The sequence below is a fragment of the Pithys albifrons genome, chromosome 5, assembly GCF_047495875.1.
Source record: "Pithys albifrons albifrons isolate INPA30051 chromosome 5, PitAlb_v1, whole genome shotgun sequence".
NCBI classification, from domain to species: domain Eukaryota; kingdom Metazoa; phylum Chordata; class Aves; order Passeriformes; family Thamnophilidae; genus Pithys; species Pithys albifrons.
In genome coordinates this window covers 22181358-22199471 of record NC_092462.1, presented here as the reverse complement: position 1 = coordinate 22199471, position 18114 = coordinate 22181358, and the positions used below count along the sequence as shown (strand labels likewise).

At 38.5% G+C, this 18114-nt stretch overlaps 1 protein-coding gene across 4 annotated transcripts in view; it reads right to left on the bottom strand.

Annotated features, from left to right (window-relative positions):
* BMPR1B (bone morphogenetic protein receptor type 1B) overlaps positions 1–18114 on the bottom strand; it is a 243653-nt gene that overhangs the window by 35820 nt on the left and 189719 nt on the right. The window contains exon 1 of one of the 4 annotated variants that reach the window (XM_071555884.1): positions 8658–8696. The exons of the other annotated variants lie outside the window; for them this stretch is intronic. The gene's annotated coding sequence lies outside the window, so the exon portion shown is untranslated. Of the gene's footprint in view, positions 1–8657; positions 8697–18114 lie in introns of those variants that run through there. 4 annotated transcript variants of the gene reach the window in all.

The window sequence follows — 18114 nt, the reverse complement described above, 5'->3', positions numbered from 1 at the left end:
CATAATAGATACAACTGTAGATAATTCCTTTTTTCAACAAATGAATAAGGTAGTCATATCCAAATACAATCTGTGCCCACCACTTACCAGGGTTGTGATCATGAATAGCCTCTGCAAAACTTGCCATAAGTAACAACGGCTTATACCCCTAGACCTGGTTGTACTCTCAGATATAATAAGACAAATGGAAGTTGCTGAATTAGAATAAAAAATCTGAAGTACCATCAAATCATTACAGATGGCTATTTAGGGATGTAGTTTGTTTTTTACAAAATTCAGGACAAGTAGGCTGGCATTCAAATTTACACTTTCCAATAGTGGGAAGTAGGAATGTAGCCTAGGATTTTGCTTTCAGCTAACAGCCAGGATCAAAACTAGTGCAAAGACACTGCAATTCAGTGTCAAATACAACAAATTTAATAAAATTAAAAGAGGTAGGAATAAGAAATTTTCAATCAAGCTCTTTTCTGTCTTCTAAAATGAAAGACTCTTCTCACTCTATTCTCTTGGTCCTTTCATGGCTTAACTACCTGGCTGCTAGCTAAAAAGATGGGTAGATCTTTTGCCACTGAAATTCAGACGTCTCACCAGCAGATAACTGTAGAACACGTAAAAAGTCCCCTCCTACTCAGAGCTGAATTTCACTGAGGTCTTTTGACTTCTGCATCTGCTTGACTTTAGAGCAGAAAGATTTTCAGGCAGTCCCTTCAACAAAATGTAACATCTAGGAAGGAACTAACATGAGCTTTCCAGCTTGGCAACAAGCTCCTCCTAAATTCAGGTGTGAAAATGCACGGTTTGGGATGTTTAACAGCTTGCTCATCTTGCATCTGCTGCTGTGCTCTAACAAGCACATGTTGGTCATGCAGACCTGGCTTTGTCTAGGGATTAGAAGCCCTTTGGGTTTTGAGAGCTCTTCTAAGGAGCTTTGTCCAAGAGCCCTGAAAACAAGGGATTTCAGGCAACTTAAATTTGACTGCTTCTTTACTGTGGCCTATTTTGTTTCAGTCTGTTTGTGGTCAGCTTCCCGCTGAACTGAGCACAGCTTGGCAGAACTGCAGAAAATCAGTGGTATCAAAAGTAAGGTTATTTTAGTCTGTTGAGAAACCTACTCGCTGCATCAGGGAACTAATCAAAACAGTTGAGAGTCTGAAGGTCACCGTCAGACTCATACACCTTAATCAGATTTAGTTGTTTTTTTCAGCTTATCTCTCTTTTTCCACCGAAATTCATCAGCATGTACAAAGCACCTTCTACCACAAGGACTGGCAGTCAGCCACCATGGCTTTTGTGTCTCTTAGGAGGGCAACTCCTGAGAAATATTTTCCTCTGTAGGACTGGGCTCACCAAAAGTGTGATTTGGTGATCTCTGTTATCAGTCTCTACCTAGGAACTGGGACTGTGTGCAGCATGCTACTATTGTGTTTTTGTCAAATGTGTGTGCCTCTCTCCATGCTTTGAGCTCCTTTATGGAAAGGTCCATCTACAAAGATCCTGAAGCCAGGAGAAAGAAAACACGAAAAATAAAGTGCTGTAAGATAAAAGGCATTCTCATGGTCTTTCAGGATAATGTTAATGTCTAGTTTAAAGCCCTATCAACCTTCATTGTCAAAAAATGTATATATTTGTATATATTCTTCCATTTTGCCTCCCATCCCTTCTACACTTCATGCTAATCTGTTAGCAATAAGATTTGCATCAAAATACTAACTTTGTCATATGGGAAACCCTTTCACAGCATTTCAGCCAGTTTTGCTATCACTTTTTTTTAAATGACTGAGAAGTGATTACAGATGCCCACTCCATAATCACAGTGAAGTACCAGGATGAATTATAACTTGGTTTTAAATAATGTTGCTTGTTGGTTTGACAGGTCTGTAGACAGTGGTACCTAGCACACAAAAGGAAAATCGCCTATTAAAGCTTTGCATTGACTTGTAGGTGCAAAAAAAATCTGATCTAGAGAGCCAGTCTCTCAGTGTACATTCAGTCCTCAAGCTCTCTACCATGACTGCCAATAAGTACTTCAGCCCCTGCCAACCGTAGCCATAGTTATATGATTTGGACAGAAATTTCTCCACTAGAATCTGGAAAAAGCCCAGTAACTCATTTAACACTGGCCCACAGCCATCAGATGATAATTACTTTTGGGCACTGCTCTGATTCAACAAGTCTGGTAATCTAGGAGGTGAAAAGCTCTTTATTCTGTTCCTCTGTATTCTATAGTTTAAATCTTAAGCCATTCTGTTCCCGAAGGATGAAGAATTAGCAATAGTTATCTTCAGATTGATTTCTGTGCCACAGTTATGTGATTTATGTGCTGTCTACGTAGTGAAAAAGCAGATCTCTCATGATCTTGCATGGGTTTGTCAGAAGTAAAAGTAAGACTTGCTCCTTCCCAAAACAGGTGCTAAGGGTGACAAACAAGTATGTTCAAAAAAGAAAAGTATCAGAGTTCTGTGCTTGCATCTTTCTACAAAGGGTATTTGAAGCTTTAGGTGGATTCAATACCATCCATTCACATTCTCCCAGTCTAATAACAACATTTGGGTAGCAATAGCACCCACTGACTGTGATCGATGCTTGCTGTTTCAGAGAACGTACACATCTAGGAAACTTTACACATCAAGGAATAACTGTTTCAACTGCTGCTTTGGATTGGAAATTAAGAATATTCATATAAAAGTGTCTGAACAGTAACTGAAAACAAAACAAAGCAAAACCACCCAAAGGAAATCAGTCAACTTGATAGAAGTGTTAGAAATTTTAAACCACAAGGTGACTTCATCTATGCCCTGCCTTAGTCTACATAATGTGCTTTTCCTCAAAACAGACTTTTATTAAAATACAAAACTACCTTGCAACACCCTGCTTGAGTTTCCTATGCCATACCATAAACCACAGTCTGATGACTGGCCACCAGGCCAGGGTTATACCATCAACATGATTGTTTTAGGAGAAAGGGAAATAAGTAACTGGTAATTCGCTCCAGTCATCAGATAAAAGAATTTCCATGAGATAATTGTTGGCAAATAGTCAGCAATGAAAACACAGCACAGTTAAAGAACTTGAAATAAATTACACCTTTTAACTCAGCCCGATCTACTGTGTAAAATAGTCAAGAGGTTAACAGTAAAACACTTTTTATTGGTGATAATTATGTAACAGAGAAGGAAAACGGGGTCATGACAGTTTCCCTTTACTGGATATTTAAGGCTACCGTAAAACTCAAGAAAAGATCAGATGTTGAGACCTGCATATTTTTGATCCAAAACCACTGTAAACAAAATCTATCATTAATACACCAGAAACATGGAAACAACATGCTTTCCTTTTCAGTGTGTGACTATATTGCACCAGAAAGCCCAAATTGAGGTTGGTATCAGTCAGCTGCACCCTGATATACATCCACTGTAATAAATTGACATACTTTTTTTTAAAACACTGTAGCATTGTGGCGGTTTATGTATGATTTGCACCATTTCCCACCTATGCTGGATTTCCAGTACACCAAATTACATAGAACCTATGTATTGCTCCTTCTTACCTGTGTGTTTCAAAATTTGGGGTCATTTTCCTTCTAAACATCTCTCAAGGTAGTTTTCTTAGAAACTCTTTCTGTCCCTATTTATAGAATTGCCACTGAGTGCCAATACAGCTACATGCATACAGCACCACTCTGAACAATGTATTTATTTTTCAGAATTATTAGCTATACTTGTTAAGTTCAGCACAGAATGTAACAAGCAAAGACAAAGCCACTGAGAAAAGACCCTTTAAATTAACACCCATACCATACCAGTTGCAACTTAAAACCACAAAGGCTTCTTTGGTGTTACAGCACATGGAAAATGCACATGTAATTCGCTATCTACCATTACATCACAGTCTGAATGAGGGTTACTTTTTTTCTGGTTTCACCACATTTCTGCTGTCCACAGTTAACCTTTGACATTATTTTTCATTTGGAAGAAAATGAGAATTGGTTGGCACATTTTTCATAGCACAAGAGAGCATACCAACAACAGAAAAAGAAGCAGAAAAGGAAGATAACTTCCAAATTTCCAAAGGAAAGTACATGCAAAGTGTTCTAGTCTATCATCTTGGACTCAGTAAAGTCTACCCCAATCAGCTGTAATTTCTCATTAATAATTTCCCCAACTCTGTCAAACCTCTCATTTAATCCTCACCTTCTACAATCCTTTGGTTCAATATACAAATGTTCCATGACAAATAAAACTTCTAAGTTTTAAATACTTGCAAAGATAAATGAACAGGTATTTCACATAATTTGCATTAAGATATCAATATTATATATTTTAATCCCTTTTCAAGAGCCATATTTTACATAGCAAAGGTAAAATGTGTTGGAGCTACCACTATTCTGAATTGCGTGCTCTTGTACAGTTCAAAATGAACAAACGTAATGCAAACATTTCTGCAAAAGCACTACTGCTGCTTGATGCATGTATGAGTATTACAGGCAATCAAACTGGAACAATGACATGCAAGTAGACCATAAATACTGAGATCCAGGTCCAATCAAAGAATGACTGACTTCTCTGGATGCAGAGATACTGAATATTTTTGCATTGGTCTTCACTCATAAGACCAGTCCTCAGGAATCTCTGATCCAAGAGACCAGGGTAAAGGAATGCTGAAAGGAAGACTTTCCCTTGGTCAAGGAGGATTGGGTTAGAGAACATTTAAGCAAACTTGATATTCACAAGTCCATGGGCCCTGATGGGACGCATCCACGAGTGCTGAGAGAGCTGGCACACACCTTAACAAACCCACTCACAGTCATCTTTGAAAGGTTGTGGCAATCCAGAGAGGTGCCTGAGTGTTCCTGTGGGATTCCACCTGAGGACTAGAAAAAAGCAAATATACCCCTAGTTTCTAAAAAAGGGCAAGAAGGAGGCCCCAGGGACTTAGTGGCCAGCCACCATCACCTCAGTCCTTGGAAGGGCAATAGAGTACCTCATTCTGGAGGCCATCTCTATACACATGGACAACAAGAAGGTGATCAGGACCAGTCAACATTGACTCACTACAGTTAAATTATGCTTGACTAATCTGATTGCCTCCTTTAGTGAAACCCCTGGATGGATGAGAGGAGAGCAGTGGATACTGTCTGCCTGAATTCAAGCAAGGCTTTCAACACTGTCTCTCACAGTATCCTCACAGGCAAACTCAGGAAGTGTTTACTGGATGAGTGGACAGAAATGGCTGAGTAGATCCCAGAGGGTTGTAATCAGCAGCACGAGCTCTAGTTGGAAGGCTGTCACTACTGGTGTCCTCCAAGGCTCAATACCAGGCCCATTAACTTATTCATCAATGACATGGATGAAGGGGCAGATTCCTCCTCAACAAGTTTTCTGATGACACAAATCTGGGAGGAGTGACCAATACCTCAGAGGGCTGTGCAGCCCTTCAGAAGGACCTTGAGGGGTTGGAGAGATGGACAGAGAAGAAACATCTGAAATCCAACAAAGGCAAATGTAGGGTCCTGCACCTGGGGAGGAATAACCTGATGTACCAGTACAGATTGGGGGCCAACCTGCTAGAAAGCAGCTCTTTGGAGAAGAACCTGGGGATCCTGGTGGACAGCAAGCTGTCAATAAGCATCACCTGATTAAAAGCAGGGATGGAAGTTAAGGTACAAAGACATGAAACAAGCACTCTGGATACTTAACTACAAACAGCAGAGTCTGTGCCACACTTTTCATTTAGAAAATTTCTATTTAAAAAAATACAGGAAGATTGCTATTAACATCCAAAGCTAGTCATTTCTGCTTTTAAGCTGCAAATCACTACGTACACTTGCAGTTCCAAGCAGCAGACACCAAATGTGACCATCAGGAGATTGCACAAATATTACTACAAGTGATCTTGAAAAATCTTTTGAACAGTAGTAACAGGGAAAAAACATGCAGGTGGGAAGTAATGCAGTGTGACATCTTTGCTATCTGATCTTTTGGAAAGCAGCAAAGATTGCACTCAGCAAGCTATAGATTTTTACTTATCATTTCAGATAATACTTAGATTGAGGCATTTAGACAATGGAATTTGAAAGAAACAGCCATAGACAGCTTTAACCCCGTGGCTCTCTTAGATATGTTTAATAAATCATTGTCACTCCTGTTCCCTTTCCCAGTGAACAGAAACACAAGAGCACCACGCAGTAAAGGCAAAAATAGCACCAGGAAGATAAAAATATCAACTAGCCATTCTCACTCCAAGATCAAAGACTGCACCTGTATATTAAAATATAATTAGCATGTGCACATGCCATGCTTGCAGAAAACAATGCCAACATTATACAGAGGTGCCAGTGCCCTTCTAACTAACCAGGTTTTGCTGTTCAAAAGTAGATGTGACATAACCCCAGCTCAACCTAAAGAGCAAACTACTTCATAAATTACTAACTCCTTTCTAATTCCTACTACTTTTGAGTCAATCCCTCTCACTTCTCATAAGAATAAATTAAACAGTGTAGATATTCACAAAAGCAAAACTGTGATATAGCTATGGCATAAGTCTGCCATAGTTTTAAAGTTGTTTGTTTGTTTGTTTTTAATTCAGAGCTATACATATATAACTTTCTTTAAACTTGGTTTATTGATTAGTTTATCGTGCTTCTCAAATCAGGTGGATGATGCTTCCTACCAATTCCCCTTCCCACTTTTCCTCAAGCGCCTGTCTATCTCCCAGAAAGGCAGATTATTTAGTGTCTGAAAAGGTAACTAGTATATTTGGATAATTTTTCACAGATGAATATCATACGCTTCCCTAAATCCCACATGATTACGACACTCTCAGCAACTAACTGTTGCTGAATGAAGTGCTCAAGGATCTGCAAGAATTCTTCTGCCTGGAGGCAAATGCCTGACAGGTCACCAGGCCAAGCAGAGTTTTAAGCAATTGAACAAGTGACAGTATAAATTCCTGCCCTGTTAAGCTGCCAAGGCAGGACTGCATTGAACTGACTGCCGCTACTGTTGGCCTCACCACACACGCTGCACAGGGATTTCAACTACATGTGTAGAAACTGTAAGTGATGAAGAAGATCTTTGTGTTCATGAAGGAGGGCCGAGGCACAAATCTTATCTTCTGCAAACATGACCAAATGGAACAGAAAGTGTCATTGACTTATTCACTTTGACAGAAAACAAATATATCCATTTAGAGGGGAAAGAAAGCATGTAGCTCTATTGCAAGCCAAAATTAATTGCATGCATGGAACAACAATAATTAATTTTGACCACAGACATAAGGGCGATGGTTTTCCAGAAGTGTTTCAGTAGCCTAAAAGCATTTCCCTGTCTGTAAGCTTCAGAGCATCTCTGAGCTGGTGTCTGTGCATGAAGGAGGATCGTGCCACACATGCCAATGGCACTGCCACCAAACCATTAACCAGTCCCCACTGTCAGGCTTCCACACTCGTCCACCCACTCAGGTCTCTGGAAGAGGAGGAACCAACCATTAGCAACGAGATTTGCTTGCTTTGTTTTTTTCCAATGTCATATGGATGTATCTTCATAATTACACTTCATAAAGAACCTCAAAGTTGAAGAAAGAAATGCGAACTGCAAACACCCTTGTAAACTTTTAAACCATGTGATCTCCTTCACCAGAAGTTTTCAAGAGCTGCATGATCACCTTTCTCTACAGGTTTTTCTACAATTCTAGTCAAATGCAAAACTTTTTTTCAATGCCTAGCCATATATGAACAGTGATGAAAAGTTCTAGGAGAACAAGTATATTGATTTTTGGCTACTTTTCTGTTTAGCTAGTATTTGAAATGTACAGAATAGATGCAGCATTTTAATATGCATTACTAACATACATACACACCATATATCACCAAAGTCCCATTAAAGTTAGACAGAAAGGTGACTATCACTAGGGCTAAACCCAGTCCCAGCTCTCTGTAATTCATCCTCACATGACAAATCTGGCATCAAAATTGGCCTATTATTGCCAAAACATTTATTTTTAAATTAACTTCAAATCCAAAGATTAATATAGAAGTACATTTCATGAGAAAAAGTGAAACATCCTTTTAAATTCAGTAGTAGGCTGAATGCCAAGAACTAGCTCTTTTAAAAATCTCTTTTTTCCTCAATCTTCACCAAAAAAGGAAACAGAAAATCTTTTGTTTTAACTGCAGTATTTTCTCTGTAAATCTCCCACCTCTCTCCTTAAACCTAAACCAACCAAAGTGCACCTAAAGGTTTGCAGCAGGCCCCTGACACTGGACAAACTGTGACCCACAGTACAAGTGAATGAATAGGAAACCTTCAGCATGTGTGTGTGCCCCTGCAAGAACTGAAGCTGCAAACACAAGACTGTGCACCACAAGCAGCTGGCTCCACATTGCCCTCCAGGGCAGCCTCACATCTTGCCAGCACACCACACCAGCAATATTGCTCTTTCTTCAGTCATGCATTTCCCTTTTGGCCTTTCTGCAGAACCCTCTGAACTTCATTTTTTTTACCTTTTTTTACAGACTCTTTAGTGTTCTGCTCAAAACAGGCTTTAAAAAAAAAAGAAAGAAAAAAAGAAAGACAATAAAAGAAAGAATAAAGAAGAAAAAATAGGGAGGAGGGAAGCACAAGTGCTTTGTGAGCTGAAAAGCTAAGCCTTCTACTTACACTGGGTTTCCGCGCGCTTGCTACATCGCCGCCAGATTCCCTAAAGATGAGAGTCATGTGAGGAGGCAGAGGGTGGCTTGTGGGGCTCTGCTAAGCAAACACTGCACCGTAGGCTGGGCTAATCCTGCACCTGTGGCGTGTTATTCAGCAGTAAAGAAATGCAGTCCAGACTGCCTCTGCTTAATACGGCTCAGCTGTTTCTCTCTATGCTCTCTTTGATTGTAAGCTGGCAAACAATATTGTTTCAGCCAGGAGGAGTGGAATATTCAGGCTACATAGGATATGACAGTAGAAAGGTGAAAGAAAAAGAAAATCCTGGAATTAAAAATAAAACAGAGATTCTGAGCAATACAGAATTTGTAATTATTTCCAGATGGCTGACAACAGCTTCCAAGGTCAGTATGTGAAATGCACACTGAAGCTGGAGCCTTCTGCTCCTCACCTCCCTTTATCGTGTGTCTACCTGTGATACAGGTTACACCACAGTGGTCTGGCCCTCATTTATGCAATTCAATACATATTTGTCAATGAGCGCAATCATGAGAAGGTTTCAATGCTTTTTAAGCTTCCTTCAGTTTAATTTGAAGACAAAACAAAAACGCCAACTGAAAACAGACTCTTTTAAGAAATGGTATGCAATCAGCAATTTGTGATTTTATTTTCAGAGAACAAGTCACCAAAGAGGTCATGAAGTTGCCACCAGGATAGGCTTTATCATAGCACATCACAAAGAAAAAAACCAAACTATAGGAAACTTGACAAAAGTGGTATGAACAACACCAAACTGTGGTCCTGTAATGGAATAATAGCAAGAATTTCACTCCAAGGCAGAGTACGTAACAACAGAGAGAAATTTATAATCCTGATTATTTGCTGTACAAGTTGATTAACCACAATTGGGATACACACACACACACACACATACACAGACACAGACACACACACACACACATACATCTATGTAAAATAAAAGTGTGTTATTTAAAAACAAAATCCCAAAGATTAATTTTTCAGATACCTGAAATAATTTAGTTAACTTGTAACTTTAATACATTGAAAAGTAAGCTGGTAATTGGGATTTATTCGAGATAACATGGTCGTAATACATCACACCCCCTTCACATAACACCTAACATCTATCACTTCCATGGTAGTGTGCAACTGTTACAGATGACCTTCAGCTAGTGTCACTAATGTTTCCTTCTAATATTAAGTTGTAAACATCAGACATTACAGTCAGAACATGTTCAAGACATTTGTACTTAAATGCTTTTCTTCACAAAATGATACTTCAGTTTCTGCTCGATCATTACCTAATCTAATTCTATGTTTGGAAATTGTTAATTAAAAAAACAAAAAGTGTCTGCATGTTCAGAACTATCCAATTTCTTGTTGGGAGGTTTATTGCAGCTGCTGTTTACCAATGGGATTATTTCCAAAGAAATAAGAGCTTTACTCCTATGAGAAAATGTTCAAGACTAATCTGGAACTATGTGAACTTTCAACTGGTTTCTCACAGAAGAGCTGACTCTTCAGTATGCTTAGCGAAACAAGTATGATATCTGGATATTGGATATGATCACAGAGAAAAAGGTAAGAAACAAGACTTTATATAACATAAACATCAAAATAAAAAAGTTGCCTCCAATTGCTTCTTTCAAAAAATTTGCATACATTTTCTTTTCACAAATATTACTTCCTTTTTGGAGCCAGACACACACTTTTTTTAAAGCTATTTGATACTAGCAGAGGCAATGGTTGAATTTTAACTCCTCCACACTGTTTCGTCTGTTCCTGCTGCATCCCTACTTCAGAAAGCACCGGTACACTCTATCAAGACCACATGTACCACATGAAAAAGATACATGACATGCAAACTTCTGCCAACACAATGTTGTAACATGATCCAGCTAGAAAATACTTGGACTGCACAGTGGTGCTCCTGGCAGCGGTCATGTTCCTCTTCAACTCTCTGAGGGCATCCTGCTCATTCTACCTTGTGTCTCCAAGCTCATTCATGGGAATGTTCAATAAAAACATCTTTGGAGTTGTAAGTAGTGTTTTGAATTTGTTGTCTTTGTACAGTGTGGGTTTTGCACTACGTGTGGTGTTCTCCAGACTATGCTCCTGCAGCAGTCTGCTGTTCTCCTGCCAATACAAAGCCCAAAACCTACTTTTAAGATAATGTGAAAACTGAGAAAAACAATGAAAAACATGGAAGCTGGGGCATAAACAAGACTGATATAAGTTCCTTCAAGTAGGAACAGCTTTCATGGAGAGTTCCTTTTACAACCCATCACCCACCTAAATGTTTACATTTAATTAGCTGTCAAAACAGTGGACTAGATGGCTGTAGAGACATAGGAATTAGGTACAGAGACTGCTTTGTATATCACTAGCTGAAATTCACCTAAAGACAGAAAAAGCTGCCTGCTAGAACATTTATTTGAAACTAGAACACTGTGCTGTCTAAAATTCTTCAAGGGCAGTACCCACCTCACAACACATATATTTGCCATTTCCAATAAATAAATACCCTTCAAGCTAGTTAAAAAACCTCAGGAGAAGACCATATTGACAGGCTGATAGAGTACAGAAGAACATTGATGCTTAATGCCATGAGGCATTGTTGCTCCCCATATTGTTTAAACTTGATGGATAAACAAGGAACTTTAGTTCCCAAGGTAATAATAGACATTACTAATGGATGGTAACTCTACTTTCTCTTTTCTTTCTTTCCCCTTTCTCTTCCCAGAGCATACACTTAACCCTATTACAAAGGAAAGCTTAACACTCTCCATTTAGGAACTATGCCAAAGGTCAGGAAAATATAAAAAGTCAGATTTCTTTCATTAATAAATAAAAATGTCATATAAAAAGCCCTAGAACAAAATATAGTAATTGCCAGCTGCCTAATTATTTTCTCATCCTTTTCCAGACCTCAACATAATGCCTCTGTTAGGACTCCTGCCAGTGATGTTTGGAACATTATAAATACACCCAATTTCTGCAAAGACTTTGTGTTGCAAACTGTGCTCTCGTGGGCATAACAAGCAAATATAAGAATAATCTGACATTATTTACCTTAAATGATGAGGGAAGTGAGACTGTGTGCTGTCAATTCACCCTTGGGTTTGTATCCATATTCGTAGCAGAAGAGTTCAGTAATAGGAGGTTAGAGGTGGCCGAGGACAAGTTTTGCTTCCCAATTAACACTACTGAGCCATGAAAACCTTGTCTCCGAGGCGCCATCACATACAAACTATCCTCCCACTGCTCAGGGCCCTTGCTCTCTGCAGAGTTCAGTGTCTCCTAACTTGCTCAACAGTGTAAGCAGAGGGATCATTAGTTATGACTAGTAGAGTCTAGGAGATAATGTTGACTCTTATTTCAGGAACTATTAAGCTATAAACACTGCTCTGAAAGCCATTTATCTGCATTTTAAGATAAACAGAGAAGCCATTCAATTAAGTAGACTGCAAGAAGTAAGCTACAGATGCCAAATCTAACAACTTTTAAATTCCAAAAAAGAAAATCTGTTCATTTAATAAGAACAACTTTATACTACGAAATTACTGACACAGTTCATAAGCAGCAGAGCTTAACCACTCCATTGAGTCTGATTAAAAAATACAAATTAATTACAAAACAGTTAAATCCAAGCAATCTAAATTACATGCCCTTACAATGTGCAAGTTACTACTGCAGATACCAGTTCTGAAGTGCAACATTATGAAGTTGCAATCCTTTATACAGCAGTAGTTACATTTTATCTCCATATCACTACAATTTGACAATGAGATGCTATCCTAGACCTCCACAAATGAGATAAATGCCAGAGATGGCAGACTCAAATCTGCACTTGCTAAGGAGAACATTCTTTCTGAGATAAGCAAAAGAGCATGAAATTAATTTCTTGAGTCCTGCCAACTAACCAAAATTTTTAAGTGAACATTATTATCTATTTGGATGTGCCACTATGAGATCTTTGAGATAATAGTTTAATAAAATTAAAAGCAAAAGAACCAACCTCAAGTCACTAAAAAGCATACTCACAAAATAGTGTTCAATACCTTTTAAAAAGATGTAAAATAGAAGGTATTCTAAGTGTCAAAAAAAAGATGGATTTTTTTTTGCCACAAAAATTACAAACCTGATCTTTCCTCACACTTCCAGATGCCATAGATTTTCAAGCCAGCTCTGAGGTCAGACAGGGGAACACGCAGGTGCACCACGCATCAGCAGCTGAAAGCTTGCAAAGTTGTACGGGAATCTGATCTGCCCCTCCTCCCTACATTCCTGCTGGCATTATAAACGTTCCCTGGAGGAATAATACCCTAATACAGACTAATTTTCTGCAAACAGCCCCAGGCTCATTAAACCTCTTCTTTATCAGCATTGTTCAAAGCAGTTTTTCTGGTAACATTGAACTCTCTTACACCCATCTGAAAAGAAAAGAAACTCCTTTTATGTTTTCTCCAGTGTCATTCCTCCTATTCAGGTCCACTGGCACTACACAATAGATTCAATAAAAATATTCAGTTTCATCATATGGTAGTAATGTCCTAAACACTGTGACACAGATTAAGAGAGAGAGAGAGGGGGTTTGTTCCCATAAATAAATTTAAAGAGATCACTCTCCAAACACGATTTGATAGATTTCTATGAGTGGCTTATCTTAGCAATCGGGTAAGGTCAAGTAAATTAAGAGAACAATATTCCTAAAGCAGGTGTTTTCCAGAATCTGCAAATCTTTACCGTCCTTAAACGACCTTTTGCCCTTCCCTAGACAAATCCTTTTGTCTTCAGCGACATCTGCTAACATGAAAAGCCTTTGCCATCACAAGAATTAAAAAGTTTGAATATGCTGTCACCTAGTTTCACTGTGGAGCCAAAAAAGAGCTAGGCTGCATTCAAGCACCCTGTAAAGCAGCATAACCTAAGAGTGAGGCTATGACTTGCAAAACCCAAAAGCGGATCCTCTTGCCAAATTCATGAATACTTATGTCACCTTGTCCCAGATGCTCCATGATGCACATTGCCCATCTGCAAATCATTCATGCGAACAACTATGTTCTTTTAAAAGCATTTCTGGTTTGCAGATGATAATTTTTATTACAGGACTGGCAGAAGAATGCCATCTGCAGACACTGCTTCTTTCTCAGCTCCATCCAGATTATCTTCAAAGGTCTGAAACTCCAAATACAGCAGAGGATTACAAAATCCAGGATGTGGATGCAGGTAGAGGATATCTGTCCATCCTAACAACACACTCTAATAATGATCTTGAAATGATAAAACAAGTTCACTGTAAATTCCTAGTTCAGAGGAAAACAGCAGACCAAACAGAGCTGTTACTTTCTAGTGTTTCTTCTACCTGCTGTGCAATGTACAAACACTCAAAAGGGATTGCCAAGAATACAAACACTGGAAAAGAAAATGCAGGCAAAAGCACTGGGAGAAGGCAAGCCATGCATTCCCAGTCTTTCACCACTTCAATTCTACCTAGTCGAAATATTTTGAAAGAAATAAAAACAAATGAACAAATATACTGTTTATGTACTACATATATAAGATACATATCCTATCTAAACACATGTATAAAAAATAAATAGTCCATGAGGGCTCTAAATTTAAGAAACAAAGAGTTGCACTGAACAAATCACTGTAGAAATAAAATTATTTGAAAATTCAAAATACCACTACTATTCAAATATGATAATGTCAATATTAGCAAGGTAAGTATGAAGGCTATGGTCCTCATAGCCATTCTTCTCACATGCACAAAGAACACAAGTCCGTGATGTAACACTTTGATCACACACATTTAACTATAAAATAAGGGACTTAAATGAAAACTGATATTTATGAACAGACTTTGAAAGCAAGCTGAAGTAATAGCCCTATGCAAGAAACCAGGTGCTCCCCCCATGCACAGCTCAGTTACTGACTGTGCAGAGACAAACCTGCAGCACTGCACAGTGCATGTGCTCTGATGACCAGGTGGTGCTACATACCACAAGAATGACTGCTTATGTTATCCATATCACACTGAAAAGTAAGATCTAAGTATCATATTTTACACCATTTATAAATGAAAATAAAATGTTTCCCATATTTTATTATTCTGTTCTTCTAATCAGTCCTTCTTCTTTCCCGTTTCTCCTCAACTTAATTCCTCCACTGTATTTTTAGCATTTAATTTCTTTTTCTCATTTTTTAAATGTATTTGGTTCATTCTTCATAGCATTTTCTTTTAAATAAGTTTCCTTCCAAAAACTCAACTTTCCCCTGACTTACATTCCCCTGGCCTCTGCCTCACTCTCAGTTGACTTTCTTCTGTTCTCTTCTACAACCCAATCCCTCTTCCAGCCCCTCACTCCTAATTTCTAATGATGCTTTAACAAGCTCAGGGATATTTTTCCCTCCTTCCCCTCTCACTTATGTTCTCCTCACCTTTTGAATGATTTATGTCAAAACCATCTGACCACAACTCCTTCATCAGCCCTTGCACACCCTGACTCACTTTTTCATCCCTTTAAAAGCACACTCAACATGAACTCCCAATCCCAAAGCAGATGCCACTTGCTCCCGCTGGTACTCCCACCTGTGCACTTGCTCCCACCTGTACACCCAGCACACATGCAGTGTGATACACAGAGTCCTCTACAGGAGGGCAACCTCTGCATGGCTTTTCTGCTGGTTCTCCAACTCCTCTGGGAAGTGAAGCCTTTTTTCTCTCTTCCCAGGTTTCCCTCTGGAGAACACCCCAAAATGACTGCAGTGTATCAAGAGCAAAGGCAAGAAGACACTGCTGCCTCTGAGAAGGAAAAACAAACTGGACACAGGCAACAGCCCCCTGATGTGATGAGGTGCTTGCCAAAGCAGTAGCTGATGTGACAAACTGTTTTTTCTTCCTTGATCAACTTTTACAGTTTTGTTTTTTTGGGGGGCTGACATGCTTTCTAGAGAAGACCAAAGTAAAATAACAGAGACTGTAGTGTACTTATTTCAGCTGAGATCCCGAGCTTCCATTAATCCATTAAAACTGAATTAGAAACCTTGACTTCAGCAAAATGCCAACAAAATACAACAGCATGAGTCTTCTAGAGACCTCATATGAAACTGAAAAAAGTGGCTATGCTCACCTATATAAATTTAAAATATTAAAGATGATTTCTTCTTTGACTCTTCTTCTTTTTATCTATTGTAAAGAGATGAACATTATCATCCAGCTGAACCTTCGTTGCTTTCTGCTCCGGTCAATCTCTAGAAATACTCCAAGTCTTAAGAATGAGGGGCCTAGAGCAACTACGTGTTTCAAGCTGAGATGTTGTATGATTTCAGAGAGAAAGAAAAATATTTTCTCAAGCTTTCAACTTTTCATTTGTATAAAACAGTTTATTTTACAGCTAGGTAAAGGTGTAAAATTAAACTTCTTCATCAGTGTAATGTAGTGTAACTCACTATAAATACTGTTAACATAACTAAATGCATGAATTGTGCAACATTTTCCATCAGAATATGTAAGTGAGTAGATGCCAAATATAGAGTACACGAATATAAATAGTCAGCTTTCTTCTGTAAAATGGCAGAATTCCTAAAGAATCTGTTGGTGGTCAAGTTTCTGACAAATAAATGGTTGTTTCCGTGCTACACATCCTGACTATTTGCCTGATCAACCTTGACTAAGAAACAAGTATTTGGATATTCTGTAAATAAACACAGGGATTATTATTTTCCCATAAAGTCATCTGGAATTGCTCCCTCCCAGCTTGTATTTCTTATTGCTGTTCCTTTAATGCACCACTGCTAAATTAACTCTCTCCACAACTTTGTAACAGAGAAATGATTTTCTAAAGTCTCTTCCCGGGTGGGGACCAAACCAGATAAAACAACCAGTATCACTGAGTTTCAGTCAGATGAATATGGAAAAGGGTAAAACAGTTTTTTGGAGATGGATGTGATGACTCCAGACATTCACATTTTCCTACATGTTATAATTTTATTTCTACACTGCCTCCCTTTCCAAAGTCCCCTTGGACTGAAGTTGTGGAGAGAAGTTTGATCACTGTGAGCTAAAGAACCAGACTGATCTGTACTTCCACACAGGAGAAAAACCTTCTAAAAAGGCCAGTTGATTTACTCCAACACAGAGTTCCTATCTTTCACCCTAAGTTACCACCATGCTCAAGGAAACACATTCAGAAGATTTAGTAATACATTCAGCAGAAAATCAGTGTAAACACTAAAATATGTGTGACAACTGAAAGTATATCAGATTCAGTAATTTTCTTCTATAAAATACACCATAGCTAACTAATCTTACTCAAAAATTATTTCTCTAGAATACTCCACGTCCCCATATTGGAAATGCTTACTTTGTTCACTGACAAAAATGACATGTAACACAGATGGCAAAAACCCAAGAATGCCAATCGGAAATTCAGCTGCAACTATGACTAATGCTTGCCAAATTGATAGTGAGTCATGGTTGCAGGAGCCTCTTTAGGAGCTGTGCTGTGAGGCATGCATTCCTACTGCTGGGTTGCATCAAGAAAAGGAAGAGCAAGTATTACTGGGGAAGAAGTATCATGGGCACTCTCTGTTAGCTTTATCTTGGAAGGTGGCTTAGAACTGGAGTTTAACATGTTAGCTCACATCGATCCTAGAGACTGAGAAAGTGTTGGTAGGCTACATACATGACTTCTTTACTAAATGTTACCCAGTCAACCTCAAAACAAGCAAGAATGAAACTTTTAATAACTACCTGAAAGAACTCTGAGAGAAAAAAGCTTTTTCTTGCACCATCAACTATATATTTTTGTTACTCAGCAACAGTATTTCTTATATAACTGTAATAAATCAACAAATGCAGGAAGCTACATTTAAAGGAGGGTACCAGGTATTCATGAAAAAGTATTAAGAGGAACAGCCAAATAGAAAAACAAATGAATTAGCACTTTATCATTTATTCTATATTCTGATGGCTGCAGTTTCAATAGGTGATACACTCAGGATAAAAACAACCTTACTTCTTTAGTTTTATCCTCAACAGCACTGTTGACATGAGTTATTAAATTGAGCAAATGTGAAGCTCACTGTGTTTCAGGTAAGAATCCATGATTTCTGAAATTTTTGTACTGTTTGTACACCCCTAACAAAAGACAAGAACTCAAATTTTCACCCTTTAAAAAATCCTGAAGTTATAGAATGAAATCCCAGCTTTACTGCAAGCACTGTTAGTTCTGTCATCACCTCCAATGGGTTGAGCATTTCAAGGGAAGATATCAGAATTCCTGTGCCGAATTCCTCTTCCTTTCTCTGTCAGTTAGACAAAGTCAATTAAAAAATTTTATGAAGGTGAAAAAAGACCAGCATTCACTGTAACAGATTTATAGGATTCCTTTCAGATTTCACATTCATTGTTCTGCAGCCCATGAACTACTAGGGAGCC